The 15,072-nt window shown below is 42.1% G+C and overlaps 2 long non-coding RNA genes across 7 annotated transcripts in view; one reads left to right on the forward strand and one right to left on the reverse strand.

Annotated features, from left to right (window-relative positions):
* The window catches only part of LOC106039517 (uncharacterized), a 31,832-nt gene extending 17,136 nt beyond the window's left edge, over positions 1-14,696 (forward strand). For all 6 annotated transcript variants that reach the window (XR_010830312.1, XR_010830314.1, XR_010830313.1 and 3 more), the window contains one exon: positions 1,150-14,696. This is a non-coding gene — a long non-coding RNA (uncharacterized lncRNA). The remainder of the gene's footprint in view (positions 1-1,149) is intronic.
* Positions 1-15,072, reverse strand: part of LOC125183215 (uncharacterized) — an 81,950-nt gene that overhangs the window by 19,527 nt on the left and 47,351 nt on the right. The gene's annotated exons all lie outside the window — the stretch shown is intronic.

The raw sequence follows: 15,072 nt of genomic DNA on the forward strand, positions 1-15,072 counted from the left end.
GTTATTTGTGTGTGCTTGGGGCAAGAGGGAAAGTCAAAAAGAAAACACTTTTTTTTTGGGGGGGGGTGGGGTAAAATAACAACAGCAGTTGCTGTGGAAGGTGGACAGATAGTGCTAAATGTTTTGGTTAAGGCTCGAGTTCTGTGCCATTAAATCTAAGGGGGTTTAACCACTGTATTAAGTGGGAAAATTACTGAGCCTCAGACAAGTTGGACTGAGGTCACTGAAACACCTGAAACCAGAAAAATTTTCAATTGCTATAATTTATTTTCCTTTTCAGTGCAGAAGTGCTTCTATTTAAATTTGCTACCATAACCCATAACAAAGGAAATCCATAGCTCACACTGAACAACAGAACCACAGTCTCTCTCTTAAGAAACTGCACATATTTTTAGGAAGAGTAAACAGTTAGAAAGCCCTAAGGCCAACTGATGCTAATGCTTTCCTGTTCAATGCATGGAATTGTCTCAAATAAATAAATAAATGAGCTGTCAGTCCTGTGCTTAAAGTTGCATTAATGTCAAACCCATGAAAAGGGTAAGTATGTAACGTAGCATGCTCCACCAGCACTGAGGCAATGACATATTTTTTAGTGTGAGTAGAAGAAATTATTTCAACCATATATTTTGAATATCTGTTTGAAGCTATCACTTTGCAGTGAATAAAATGTGTTTTATCCTTGCTAAGTCTGCAATCAAGTCTAGCACTCTGCCTTAGTGGGCTAATGTTCTCGTCGCTTCAACTTTCCTGCTTGGCAGGGGATCAGCCTCTCTTTGCTGCTCATATTGAGCAGACAAACTTGCAGATTTCAATCCTGCTGGCATGTGTCTCCGAAATAGATGGGCTATAATGTACCTTTTGGCCTGACAAGGAGACTGTGAATCTGGGAGCATTCCCCTCAGCCAGTGTAGGACCTTTGAGAGGGGCTGATGTTCTGTCACCATCAATGTCATTACAAACAATGTGGTGCCTTAGCAAAATGCTTGAAACACATACAGAGAACTAAATTAACCATGGCAAGAACAACAACAAAACCCAGCCTACAACCCCTTACAAAAAAATAGTCAGATGAAAGCTGTCGGACTAAATAACTTGAACATGAATGGAATTATCTTTCTTTTTTCTTTCTTTCTTTCTATTTCTTTGCAGGTCATATAAGAAGGGAAAACAGTGCTGCACCTTTAATGTAGTTTTAATACATATTCAATGTCCCTTCAATTACTGCCTGAGTAATTAGTGTGGATGCAAATCAAATGTGGAACAACAGAATGATTTTTCGGGCTTCCTCAGGGGACTGGACTTTGGAAGTAGTAGCACTGTGTTGTATTTTATGCAACTTTGTAAAGAGAGGAAAGGAGAGAGCTGAGAATAGTAGGCAGTGGAAGCCTTCCAAACATGCTATATTGCTAGCTGTGCACGTAGGAGAATCTACATTAGCACTGCAACCTTCAACTGCTGTGATTTGCCAATCACAGTTTTGGAAGTGATACTTCCTTGCTCTTTGTGCCCTGAGGGAAGTCTCTGTGCATTACCCTGCTGCCTGCTTGAGTGAATCCTTTATAGCAGAATAAACCTGACCATGAGAAGCAACGAATGTTTTCAAGCCAAACACCCATAAAAAGACTTGTGTTTGTAGCGAGAGTTTCACTCCAGAGATCCCACGTTATTCTTCTTATACTTTTATCCAGAAGCTACCCTGTTGTGACCAGTCTTTTTCAGAGTACCCCAGAGACCGTCTTGTGATTGCCAAGCCACTCTCCTTCATATTTGAAAAGTTCTGGAGTCAGGTGAAGTTCCTGGTGACTGGAAAAAGGGAAACATCACTCCCATTTTTAAAAAGATAGAAAGGAGACCTGGGGAACTACAGACCAATGAGCCTCACCTCTGTGCCTGGCAAGATCATGGAACAGATCCTCCTGAAAGCAGTGTCAAGGCACGTGCAAGACAAGAAGGTGATCTGAGACAGCCAGCATGGCTTCACCAAGGCAAATAGTACCTGACCAATCTGGTGGCCTTCAATGTTGTAGTGACTGCATCAGTCAACAAGGGAGGCCCAACCAATGTCATCTACCTGGACGTCTGTAAAGCCTTGGAGACGGTCCCACGTGACATCCTTATCTCTAAATTGGAGAGAGATGGATCCAAAGGGTGGCCTGTTCGTTGCATAAGGAATTGACTGCATGGTTGCAGCCAGAGATTTGCAGTCAAAGATTCTATGTCCACGTGGAGGCCAGTGACATGTGTTGTCCCTCAGGGATCCATTCTGAGACCAGTGCCCATGTGAGCCTAATGAGGTTCAGGAAGTCTAAGTGCAAGGTGCTGCACATGAGTCAAGGCAATCCCATTAGTACAGACTGGGAGAAGAGCTCATTGAGAGCAGTCCTGCGGAGAAGGACTTGGGGATTCTGGTGGACAAAAAAAGCTCGACATGAGCCAGCAGTGTGCAATTGCAGCCCTGAAGGCCAACTGCATCAACAGAGGTGTGGCCAGCAGGTCGAGGCACGTGATTGTCCCCCTCTGCTCTGCCATTGTGAGGCCCCACCTGAAGTGCTGCATCCAGGTCTGGGGCCCCCAGCACAAGAAGGATGTCGATCTGCTAGAATAGGTACAGAGGAGGGCCACGAAGATGATCAAGGGTCTGGAGCACCACTCCTACAAAGAAAGGCAGAGAGAGAGCTGGGGCTGTTCAGCCTGGAGAAGTCTCTGGGGAGACTTCATTGCAGCCTTTCAGTACATAAAGGGAACTTATAGAAAATATGGAGAGTGACTTTGTACACAGGCAGATAGTGATAGGACAAGGGGGAACGGTTTTAAACTAAAAGGGAAAATTTAGGCTAGAAGTTGGAAGGAAATTCTTTACTCAAAGTGTGGTGAAGCACTGGAACATGTTGCCCAGAGAGGTTGTGGATCCCCCATCCCTGGAGGTGTTCAAGACCAGATTGGATGAAGCCCTGGGCAACCTGATCTAGTGGGTGGCATTCCTGCCCATGGCAGGGGGTTTGGAATTAGATGGTCTTTAAGGTCCCTTCCAAACCAAGGCATTCTTTGATTCTATGGTAACATACAATGTGGAGCTGTGCTGTCAGCCTCAGAGAATCAAGCAGCAATGACTCCAGCACCTTGCTGATACACAGTCATCTTCTGTGATGCCACCATTACTCAAAGAATCTGAAATGTGCTAGTAGAGTTTTTCTAAAACTTAAAAATGAGGAAAATGGTTTGAGTATTACTTGGCTCAGTCAAATTAGGTGAAAGACTGAGGACTGCTGGATGAGGGATGATTTCTGTGGAAATCAGAACATGGATGTCAAAGGTTCAGTTGTCTTTCTGTGTTTCAGGTTCCTGAACTCTGTGCTTCCCCTGCTCCTAACAGCATAAGTGAGGGCAGTCTCAGCTAGTGCTTCTTGGTATTCACATTTTCTGTTTGGAGGATGCAGCCCACATCAGTCAAAGCTTGTGAGTGACAGGGAAATTTGCATAGGAAACATTAGCCTTCTGTTCTGCTGTATCTGGTTAAAAAAGGCTCCCCTTCTGATTGTCATTCCAGAGGTCCACAGCTTTCTGGGTAGATAAGGGACTATATTTATTATCATTTGCCTTCTCCCGTGACTCAGCAGCAAGCAGGCTGAGGTTCACAAACAAAAGTAAAATGACATCAGCAGTTGTCAAATAGAAAAAGGCAAAGCTGACAAAGGCATTTTGCTTTAATGCTTCTAAGCGGATATTGCAAATCACAAGAGTGTACACACACAGACACCACACACGCAGTAGAATAGTCATCATGAAATTCTAAAACACTTGCCAGCATCTACATCTTTGAGAAGGAAAAGTCAGTGCCTGGCTCAATAGCAACTGGTATTTTAAGTTCAGGTGATCAAAGATAAGCACAGCTGCTGCAGCAGCAGCAGCAGCAGCTCAGCTAGTAAGCCCTCACTCTGGGATGAAGCCAACAGGTGGCAGCCAGGCAGGCAGCACTGACTTGTGGTCTCAGCATTGTAAAAGATCCCAACAGCCCATGGAGATGCTGTAGGCAATGCTGGTCATGCCAGGCACTTCTCTGCTGTCTCAGCTAGTTTCTGCATAGCTAGTACTGAGGGAACAGGAATGGATAAAAGCAGGATAGCCATGGATCTCTTACTGCACTGCCCTTCGTATGATCACTGAGCTCCTACCAATGAATGAGCCACCTACATTCCCACATTATCTGCACATATGTCCACTGATGTTAAGCTTGGAGGGGGACCATATGCCAAGCTTTTTTTGGAACAGCACTAGAAGCATTGTTGAGCATACTGCCCTGCAAACCACTGGGTACAGTCAAAAAAATTCGGTAAGTTCCTCACCAGTGACTGATAACTTTCTCTGTCTCTCTCCTCTTTTCTGTGTGACTTAGAGAATCAAGAGTCTAATCCTACCCACAGATCAGCTTTTTGCTATAATCTGGTACCTTGTTTGGCATTTCCTTATCTGATCAGCTCACCAATCATTTTCCCTTTTACAGAAGGATGAGTAAATGAGGGCCACTCAGAGGAGAATTGATCAGAGTTTGTTCCTCAAATAGAGCCTAATCAAACCTTTTCCTCAGGCTCAGTGGATGTCACTCAGCTGTAAAAGACAGGTGCTCAGATACCTCCGTCCTTTTCTGTCCTCTTTCCTCCAAGCTCTAACCAGAAAGAATATAGGCCTGAAACACAGCAAGAAAAGCTTTCACTACGGGCTTGTATTACTTCACCTCTTCTTCCTTTTCTGCTGTTCCTACATTCCCTTGATCAATAGTCTCTTGATCTTTTGGTTCTGAAAGTCATCTCACCAAGTTTCAAACATATCCAGTCATTCATAACTTCTCCCTTCGAGAAATGTGTCAAGTTCCTTTTGCATGTTTATTTCTGATCCTCTTTGCAGATATGTTTAAGAGCTTCCCTACATTAACATTCCTACCTTTCACCTTGCTTCAGAAGATTCCATTTTCTTTTCAAAAATAAATGCCAGATTTGTTTTTGATCTCAGGAGTAAAAGTATCTTTTTACCTCTGTTTTTGCATAGCTGGGAGTAAGCATTGTCAGTTTTGAAGCCTCCAGTTCACAATATTTTCTGCTTGAACAGAAGTTGAAGCAAAGCCCAAGCATGTATTTTTCACCTTAGATAATATGCCAGTTCTCTAAGGGCAAGAGGCTCAACAGGTAAATTGACATGGATTTTACAGAAATCAGCTATCTAAGTTACACCAGCTGAGACTCTAGCTGGAGAAATCAAAAGCAATCCTCTCTGGAAAGTAAGTACAGTCATCAGTTGTCTTTAAGTTGCTTCTCCTGTCAGTGCACACTTTCAGCTTGAGGATGTCAAAGACTGTTTTCCTGCATCTTCTCCATATTTTATGTGGTCCCCTTTGCACTTTTTGTGTGTAAACTCTTTTATCCAACGCTTTCATTTCTCTTGCACCCTGACTCTCAGACTCCGTGCTGAGGTGATCGCTGTATGAAAACTGGCTGACATATCCTATGGCTGTCACTGAGCAAGACCGAGTGGCCTCTTTTTCCACTCAATTGGTTTTCCATACTTCAACGGCTGTCCTGTTCATTTTTGGAGGGCCCTCTATCACCGCTTCATTGCCTACACAAAATAGCTTCTGCAGTTGACTAGGCTAAAAGGATCCATGCCCATTTCTCTTCCAGGTTGCCTGATACTCATGCTTTTTTCTTCCCTGTTCGTTCAACAATGACTAAATTAAGTGGTAGGAGATTGAAAGTCCCAACAAATAAACATAAAATGCTGACTCCTTGATTTCATTATGTCATCCATGATGAACAATGTTCTCCTCTTGTGCAGGTGGAAGGGTGTGCATCAGTGCTGCTGCCTGGCCAGAGCTTTGCTGGGAAATGCAGTTTGGTTGAGGGGCCAGGTCCCCGATTAAGAACAAAAACAAGAGAGACTTGAGACCTTTGGAGTGCTGTGATCGTCCTTCAGAATTGAAGCATTTTGTCTACTTTCTTGGTTTGACAGCTCAGTTTTTCAACAAAAAAAAATTGAAACATTCTGTGGAAAGCAGAAGCCTTTCATGAAAAATTCACTGCCATTGAAAGCTCCACTCTGTTGCAAAACAGTGTGATGTAAAATTTTTTCCATTGTTTCCCATTAGGAGAAATGTAGAGCTCCCTCTGTACTATGCCAGGGCTCAGAAGGCAAGCTAGCAGTTGTCCTACATCTTCAGTAGCAATTAATGTCTGATTGGCCTATGTCCTCAAGATACAGGTTTGAGAGGAGAGAAAACAAGGCCTAGTTTGCTGAAAGTCCCCTTGAATTCTCCTCAGAAATCTTAAAACTTGCTATTCTTTAGACCAAGGATGAAGCTTTTTCTTCTTGCTTGTTTCTTCCTTAACTGTTTATGTTGCACAAAGCCCTATGTTGTGTTCTCCCAATTTTTTGGAAAGTTTTCAGACTTATTTCCAATTCTGACCTTGCACGAGGCGTGTCACTTGTTTAAGTGATATTTTTCACTGAGATGTATTAAAGAATGCAAATGCCTTTAAGCTTATGTGTCTTTAAACAACAACAAAAAAAGTAATAATTAATGAGCAGATATGCCATAAAATAATAATAATCACCAGTCCCGTAAGAGGACTTTCTAAGAGAGAAAACTGAGGCTGCCAGTTGCTGCATGGACAGCCTCCATGAAACTTTGTTTCATCCGACCCTCAGTGTTCATTTTAAGCCTGATTTGGCTAGCTGGTTTGGGCAGTTTTAATTGCACATGCATTAGTCCTTCCTTCAGCAGAATATGTGCCTTTTAATCTCCAGGACTTCCAGACTCAGTGGGCACTTTATCCCTGCACATCTCCTCTGTTTTGTGCCTGATTACTGGAATATGGGCAACATTTGGTGGAGGTGGCACATAAACCCTGTGGCTGCTTTCATCATTCTGTCAAAGGGAGGGAAATAATCAAAGAGCTGCAGCAAGAAAACAAATGGCCAAATAGCTGTTGAAGCAGGAGGTTCCAGCTCGTTGGAGCTCAGCTTATTACAGGCCATATGCCTGAGTGGCTCCTCTCACTGAGTGCTGCACCCAGCTATGGAAACAAGCGTGCAAGCGCCTGCGGTTCATGAGGTCTGGTTTGCTATAGCTGTGTGTAACTGCTGAGAGCACAGAAAGTAAGAACCCAAAGAGGCTCTGGGGCTAATTGAAGAGAGAATTCTTTAGGAAATAAAAAATTAAAATATAAATTCCCAAAATATTTATGTAAAGATGTTAATGGGCAATAATAATTTGTTTTCCAAGCTCACAGCAGATGCTGTTCTTTTAGTACACAGACTATATTCATAAATGATGCAACTTAATATAAGTGGTGAAAAAAAATTGATACGCTTTTCTACTTTAAGTATCATGGGGTTGAATTAATAGTTACTCTCGACAGTTACCACTATCTCACACCCTTTCAGCTATGCCCAATGTTTTCAGGGCTGGCTCTGCCACATGATTCAGCTCCTGACTGATGGGTGTGTTAAAGAAGCTGAATGACAGAGCTGGAAGGAAACAGGAAGGGTGGAAGAAGTCTGTTTTCAACCTGGTGTTTCATTTCTCTTTACTCAACAGAGCTCCTCCCAAGAGCACTGAAGGCACAGGCCCCAGCCAACTACTTTATTTGGGTGTTAGGAAATTGGAATAATCTAGCAAAAGCAAGTGACCATCAGCAACCAAGAGACTGCTCTATAGCTGCCTTACTGCCCATCTTGTCTGCAAAGTTCTTTGTTTCTCACAGGGCTTAACTGCTTAAGGACTCATTCTAGAAGACATATTCCTGCTAAAGCAGCTTCACTAATTCAGAAAAAGTATTCCTAGTACAAAATATGAGACATGCACATTTAGTTATTCAGGAGGAGGTACTCCACTGTAAATTCATACTCTGTCCTTAATTCAAATGGATTTCCCTCAAGAAGCTAGTGCTTCTTCTCTCACCACTTCTGTATGTCTGTGGCCAGGCTACACAGATCCGTGGCCTTTTTCTCCGCCAGCCTGGGGTTATGTCATCTGTATAGTAGTACTTCTTTACACGCATAATTCACAACACTATACATAATTCAGTACAGCTGTGTCAGTACACCCACATTTCTTAAAAAGAATGATGACAAGTTCTGTTTCATTTTAGTTATGCTCCCCATCTATGTGACAGCCTCCTCTCCTACCTTTGAAACCTTTCACCTTTATTTTCCAATTTGGTTGCCTTTTGCCTCCTCTTTTATATTGCCCACTTGAAAGCTTTTTTACTTGGGTTGTGTGTCTTGCTTAACTTTCCTAGCAGCACATCAAGTAAGGATGTACTTTATAACTAAAATGAGCTGTGATGACAGCTCTGGTCTGTCTCTGTTTTGGTTTGAAATGCTGTTACATGAAATGCTAGGAAGGTGTCTAGACACAGTGCAGGGTAGGCACTGAATACACAGTTATCAGACACTACTAATGCCTCAATGTGAATTGCTGTTGTTTGTGTCCCCCCCTCCCCCCCCCCCGCCCCCTTCCCCATGTTAGTTCAGAGGAAAAATGTATTGTGTGACAGTGTTTTAGCCTGCACAGGATGGCTTTAACAGCCTTTCTCTTCTTGTAAGAATAAGCAAAACTAGACATGGAAAATCTGTTTCTTAAAATTTAAAAAACTCATCTTACCAATTTTATTAAAATTTGCCATTCTTTGCCTCTGTATCACATCAGGGTTCATTAATTATCCTGCTGTCTCTGAACATGGCTCCAAAGAACAGGGTGACCACTTTTTTAATAAAATTGCAGATTTACAATTTTCCAGCTCAGTGAATTGCTAGTGTTTAAATATATTGAGAGGCCAGTGCCAGGCTGCTTCGCCTCCCTGTGCGGCATTTTACTGAGAAGGGGATGGTAGAAGGGTGTGTGAGGACAGGAAGAAAAGCTGTAGAGAAGAAAAAACAGGGCAGACAGACATAATGCCGGAACAATCCTTCAAAAACAGAAGGCCTTAGAGTGCCTGGATGGTCCTGCAGTTCAGGGGTGGCCCAGATCACTTCCTCAACCCTCCTCTTGGTCCCAGGAGGGAGGAAAAAACAATACTTAGAGGGGACGAAGTGTGTCTCTCCTGTAAGGTATGGCCCTTTACTCCAGCAGTGAGGTGAGGATCGAGTTGATCTGTCGTCCTTCAGCCTCTACCCATTGACTTGCTGGGGGAACAGGAGAATAAGACACAAACTCTGCACTCTGTGTCTCAAATGCAGCTAGGGTTCACATTGGTATGCACAGGTGCAGGATCTGCTTGGTTGGGAAGGGGAAAGATGAGCCCACACAGGATTTTCCTGCTGTTGTCTGAAATTTATTTATTTATTTTTTCCATTCGCAGAATTGCAAGTTACTCTGGCAATGGGGAAAACAGGAGGAAAAGGAGTGAGAGACAGGGTAATGTGACTAAAAAAATAAAAATGTTGATAATCTAAATAAAAATATCAGAAGAAAGATGATGGGAGCTAGTGACAAAGGCAGAGCCAAGGGTTTACGTCTTTGTGCCTGTAGCAAAAGCTGGCATATAACTAAGCAACCTCTTGTGGTGGCCTTTCTTGAGCATGACAAACAGCCTTTCTTACAGACACAAAATAATAAAATATCCAGTTCCTAAAACTCAGCATCTTTTCTCAGTGCTTGCAGTAACACTCAGGATCCCTAGGGCATGTGGGGACCGCTGGCATGAGATACTGCTGACAGAGGGAGCAGCACTGCAATCTCCCACTAGCTGCTTCAGCAGAGACTAGGGAGACCAAGCTACACGTGAGAAAGGACTTCAGGTACATGTATCATCTGCTGAGAACGGTGCCAGCTTAGTGCCCTGTTTTACACGTGGGTGGACTGGTCCAGGCACATCCTACTTGCCTGGCCATGATGCTAGGGGTAGCAGGGCTACACCCAGCGCAAGCCCACTGCTGCAAACTCTCTCCTCCATTTTGTTAAAAGTCTTGCGGAGACAGAAGAGGCCCAAAAGCCTTTAAATATTAGCTTCCTGATTTCCCTCGGCTCTCTCTTTTTGAAACAACTGCAGTTGTTGCAAGAGCAGCCAGGAGCCCTTCAAGGGACCCACAGAGTCCCATTTATGTCTTTGCCAAGCAGTACTGCATGAGGACTGGTTTTGGTGGCAGCTTTTGTCTGGGACTCAGGAGACCAGGATACAAATCTCCCTTGGGATACAAACTTTCTGTAAGAGTTCAGCATGTAAGGCAGAAATTGTGTCCTCTCACCGTAAACGACTACAGTGTGCATCCAAGCTGGTCACTTCTGTCTCCCTTCAGAAGCAAGAAATGAAGAGAAATGGACACTTCAAAAGCGCAGTGCATCAGACCTACTTTGCTTCTAACTTAGGATGAGATAAATGTCTGCCAGAGGGCACTGCTTCTTTCTGTTGTCTGGAAAGAGAGCCCCAGGGTGGCCATGTTTGTACTGGGCGTCCATGGCACAGATGGATACTTCTATCTGAATAAATTGTGCTTGCAGCCTGCCCTCTGTTTTAGTTTGCTCTGTATAAAGCAAAGGTGGCACGGTGGTTTTCCTTTTGCAGAGATGCTGTGAAACTTAAATCCCATAATGCCTGTGTGGCATCCACATGCAGAGGTGACCAAGGCATGGGAGTGCCTGTCATACTGTGAACACAATGAGATGCTGTCCCAAAGGCTGCCAGGGAGGAGTTCCTCTGTCTGTGGCACCTGTATTCAATACCACGTTTGTGAGAAACACAGGGTCTCACCTCCATGGTCTCAACTACTTCCTGACTTGCTGGTAACATGCACATGTCGTGAAGAAGACAGTTTGCTGCAGCAGGGCAAAGGCGGCAGTGAAATCTCAGCATGTCCAGATGCTGAAGGTCCTCATCAGACGTCCCAGCCATACATTAGCAGAAAGTAAAGGTACTGGGAAGTCATTGGCAAGGGAGACAGTGGAAAGTGAACCTAATGAAAAATGTTGTTGTTGTTATCATCATTATTATTTTATTCCTTTTTATTGAAACTACCTCACTTTTGATTACATTCGTCTCTATTTCTATCACACACACCAAAAAAAAAAAAAAAAGCACTAGGCAATATTATATGTATTTTCAGTTTGTATTTTAAGTAAGCACTGTGCTTACTGAAAAGGAATTTTTAAAACATTTCTTGTCCTTATACAAGGAAACTGCGTTGAAATCTTTTCTTCTCTAACATGTTAGTAAGAAATGAATTTTGCTACTTGCTTTGGTGGGCTCAGAGGTTCATCTAAATAACTGATGGTTTCTCTTTGATTTTTTATACTTTATATTATTATTATTGTTATTTTATTATTGTTATTATATTATGTTTTATTTATATACATTATGTTTATTATTATACTTATGTATATATATTTGTATTTTGCTTTATAACCTTGTTCATGAAAGACATCCTAGTGACCATATTCTTCATTTTTAAGATCCTAACCTTATTTTTTCCTAATTTTTGCAATTTTTAATTAGTCACCGTTCCCTGTTCTCACATTCTTGTTTTAGACATGACACTAAATTGTTGTTTACGAGGCACAAAAATGTGTCATAAAAATTAACACAAGGCTGGGGCCGTGCTGATGTTGGCTTATATTACTCTGAAAGAATCTGCATGTTTATTTTAAAAACTCGCCTTCAGAAAAAGGTAACTGTTTGATACTTGCAAATACAACCCCAATTTTATTTCTTCAATTTATTTTAATATATTTGCCAAACGCACAAACAAGTGTGCTCTCCTGAATTGGTCAAGTGGATTTGAAATAATGTTTTCCCTCCCTCCTTCTTGCACAAGCACACACGCACAAGCACACACGCATTCACAGATGCACACATACACATACATAGATGGGCACATGCACACACATCTGTGCAAGTCCATGGAAATTCCATGAAACATTTTAATATTGGTGCCAGCATTCAGAGTTCAGTTTGGTTTTGTTTTTGTTTGTATGTATGTGTGTGTATAAGGAGATTAGGACTTTGACAAACTTCTTAGGGCATATGGAGAATGCAAGTACAATAAATTATGCTGAAGACTAGATACCAGACAAAAGTGTATGAGTAGCTAATTGCTATGTATGCCATACAGTTGCAAATGAAACACAGCAAGAGATGTCAACAGAGTCCACTACATGGGATTATAGTGATGTCTGAAAACAAAACTGGAAATTCTGACCTCCAAAAATACAACAACAAAAAGAACATTTGAAAGTCATATGGAGTTTTAAAACTTTTGCAGCTGGAAGACTGTTCCTATAATTCTTTCCCATGGCAGAGCTGGATCTCTAATTCTCCCTCAGGTTGTAAACAAAGACTCCTACCTGATCTCCCAACTCTAACTAGCAACAGCACTAAGTGTTTACTTCCTTCAGGGGCCTCCACATTTTTTCCTAGCCCCTGTGTGTCAGGAAAGTTCAAGGTGGAAGGAAGCAGGAGCTGGGCACTGGCATAGACCAGGGTATATGGCACAGAGAGGATCTTCACACTTTGTCCTCACAGCAGTCAAAATATGAGCTCCATCATGTTTCCCTATACGTACAGGATGCTCTCATCCACTCCTCACCAGGCAGCAGGGGAGGCAATGAAGCTGGAGCCCTTTGAGCTACCCACAGGATAGTTCTGCAGGACAGTCACCATCTTTCTTTCAGAGATGACTGCAGCTGGCCCTAAATCTCCTTCCCACCTCCCTGCAGTCTGTGGGAACCACTTCTCAAACCTCTGTGTATTTGGGCTCCATCCAGACAGTGGCTCCATCTTTCTCAGCTAAAGGAGATTTCTCATTTTATTTAAAATATGTGTAAGGTCCTGCTGCAATCTGATTTCTTGTGGAGGTGAGATGTATGTGTCCTTAGCTGAAGTGAAGAATATCACTTAACGATAATGTTAGTACACAAAGAAATGAAAGCAATACATACTGATTTCATAGAATCATAGAATGACTTGGGTTGGAAGGGATCATCTAGTTCCAATCCCCCCTGCCACAGGCAGGGATGCCACCCAGTAGATCAGGTCGCCCAGGGCCTCATCCAACCTGGTCTTGAACAATTCCGGGGATGGGGCATCCACAACCTCTCTGGGCAACCTGTGCCAGTGTCTCACTACCCAAATTTCCACACAGTGCAGGCAGTTCTGCATTGCACTTGTATAGCAGAGTGGGCCAAGTCTTCTCATGTGGGAGGACAGTAAAGAAGCTCTTCAAAGGATTTTCAAATAAATCACTCTTGTGTGACTTTCTGAGGATGATTAATGTTGAAGATGGATGGTTGTCAAAGAGAGATACATTTACTTTTTCATTTTTACTAGATATACAATTACAATAGTGCTAGTTTTTAGGTTTTGTTGTTGTTGTTTTTCCCATGGTTGATAAAAGTTATTTGTCAAAATGTGGCTATTTAAGCTGTTTCCAGTCCCTTGCAAATACAGTAAGACATACTGAGTTTCCAAACAGGAGAAATACCAAGCATCCTAAAAATAAGCTTTAGGTTATTTTGAAAAATCCAGGGGCCTGTTTGCCTGCAGTTTTATGAAGATATGTGTACTGTTTCTGGTATGTTGTACAGTATACAGTGCCTTGTTTAGAATTACAAACACCTTATAGATAAAGAATATCAGAGGAATAAGTAACTCTTCTGTTTGGAAGATTACTCTTGTATCGAAAATATTTTCAACCCCCACTAGAAATAAGAACTGAGGCTAATTGAACAAAACAAATTTTAAAACACACTCGAAAGTTAGCAGCATAAAACATAACCCATTTTTGCTTTGCCTCCTGTTGATGTTGGCACACTGCACAGCCCTTTCACAGTGCAGCCTCGTGTGGCCACAGCCCACAGACTTCCCTGGTTCAGACTCTGCAACCAGATTTTGAGCAAAAAGTACAGTCCTCTACCTGTGCTGGTTAGCACCCATAGTGGCTGGGTGCTCAGGTCCAAAACCCGCATTAGGATGAAATAATGCTGAATTTCTGCAAACACCGCTCCAGATCTTACAGGTGGTTGCTTTGCTGCAGGGAGGCTATTCACAGAGTTGCGATTCAAGGTAACTATGGGTGGCAGAACTGCCTGTAAGTACCAGCCAGTGAGCCACAAATTGATGTACACATAGTATAGAGCAGAAGGGACCAACAGGTGCTGTGAATTCCTCATATGGCTTTGGAATAGCTGATACTACCTTGGATACTACCTGTTTGGGGCAACTGGGATTTGAATCTGCATCCAATTTGGCAAGGAAGCAGCTGCTGGTTTCAGTCACAGTGGATGGAACTGGAGGGGTTTCTAAAGGAATCAGACAAAATTACCACTCATTTGTAACTAAAGGATTATATATATATATACATATGTATACATGTACACACATGTATTAAGTAATAAAGAGTTATAAATGTCATTTCCAAGCTCCTGTGGATATAATGCCAAAAGAATTTAAATGATGTGAACCAAAAATGTGAGCCTATTTTTTTGTGTGTGTGGTTTTGTTTTGTTTTGTTTTCCCAGTATGAATGTGACTCACTGTTTCTGGCCTCTCTGCAGGCAGCTTTTTGATGGCTACAAGTTAAATTTTGTGTCTCTCCGGAGTAAGAAGGCAATTTCATTGCAGTTGTATCTTGTGCAGACAGGGTGGCTGTAAAATTCGTCACTCATTCATGTTAGTCACAGAAGTTATAACTGCATTACTGGAAGACTGAACAGAAGCAGATTGCTGATGCTTTGGGTAATGTTATCTCCTCTTCATATTTATTGCTAATATCAGACAAGGTTTTATCAGTGTCACATAGAGATTTTCTAATAACATGCAAAAGGATTTTCTTTCTGAGAGATTCTGGGTTTAGATTATTTGGATTTCTGTTTTAGATTTCCTTTTTGTTGGAACTTATTAAATATTTCCCTGTAATTGTTAGCACATCTCATTCTAGGATATTGATTATTATCACTACTCCTTTTACCACACTGAACTTTTCAATATTTTTGAACTTCTTTGTGGAGTTTAATATTTCTCGTCTTTCACCAGGTGGGTTACAGCTATGCTTGCATTTTCTCTTTTTATTTTTATTCTTTTTTTTTTT

The sequence above is a fragment of the Anser cygnoides genome, chromosome 3, assembly GCF_040182565.1.
Source record: "Anser cygnoides isolate HZ-2024a breed goose chromosome 3, Taihu_goose_T2T_genome, whole genome shotgun sequence".
Classification (NCBI taxonomy): Eukaryota; Metazoa; Chordata; class Aves; order Anseriformes; family Anatidae; genus Anser; species Anser cygnoides.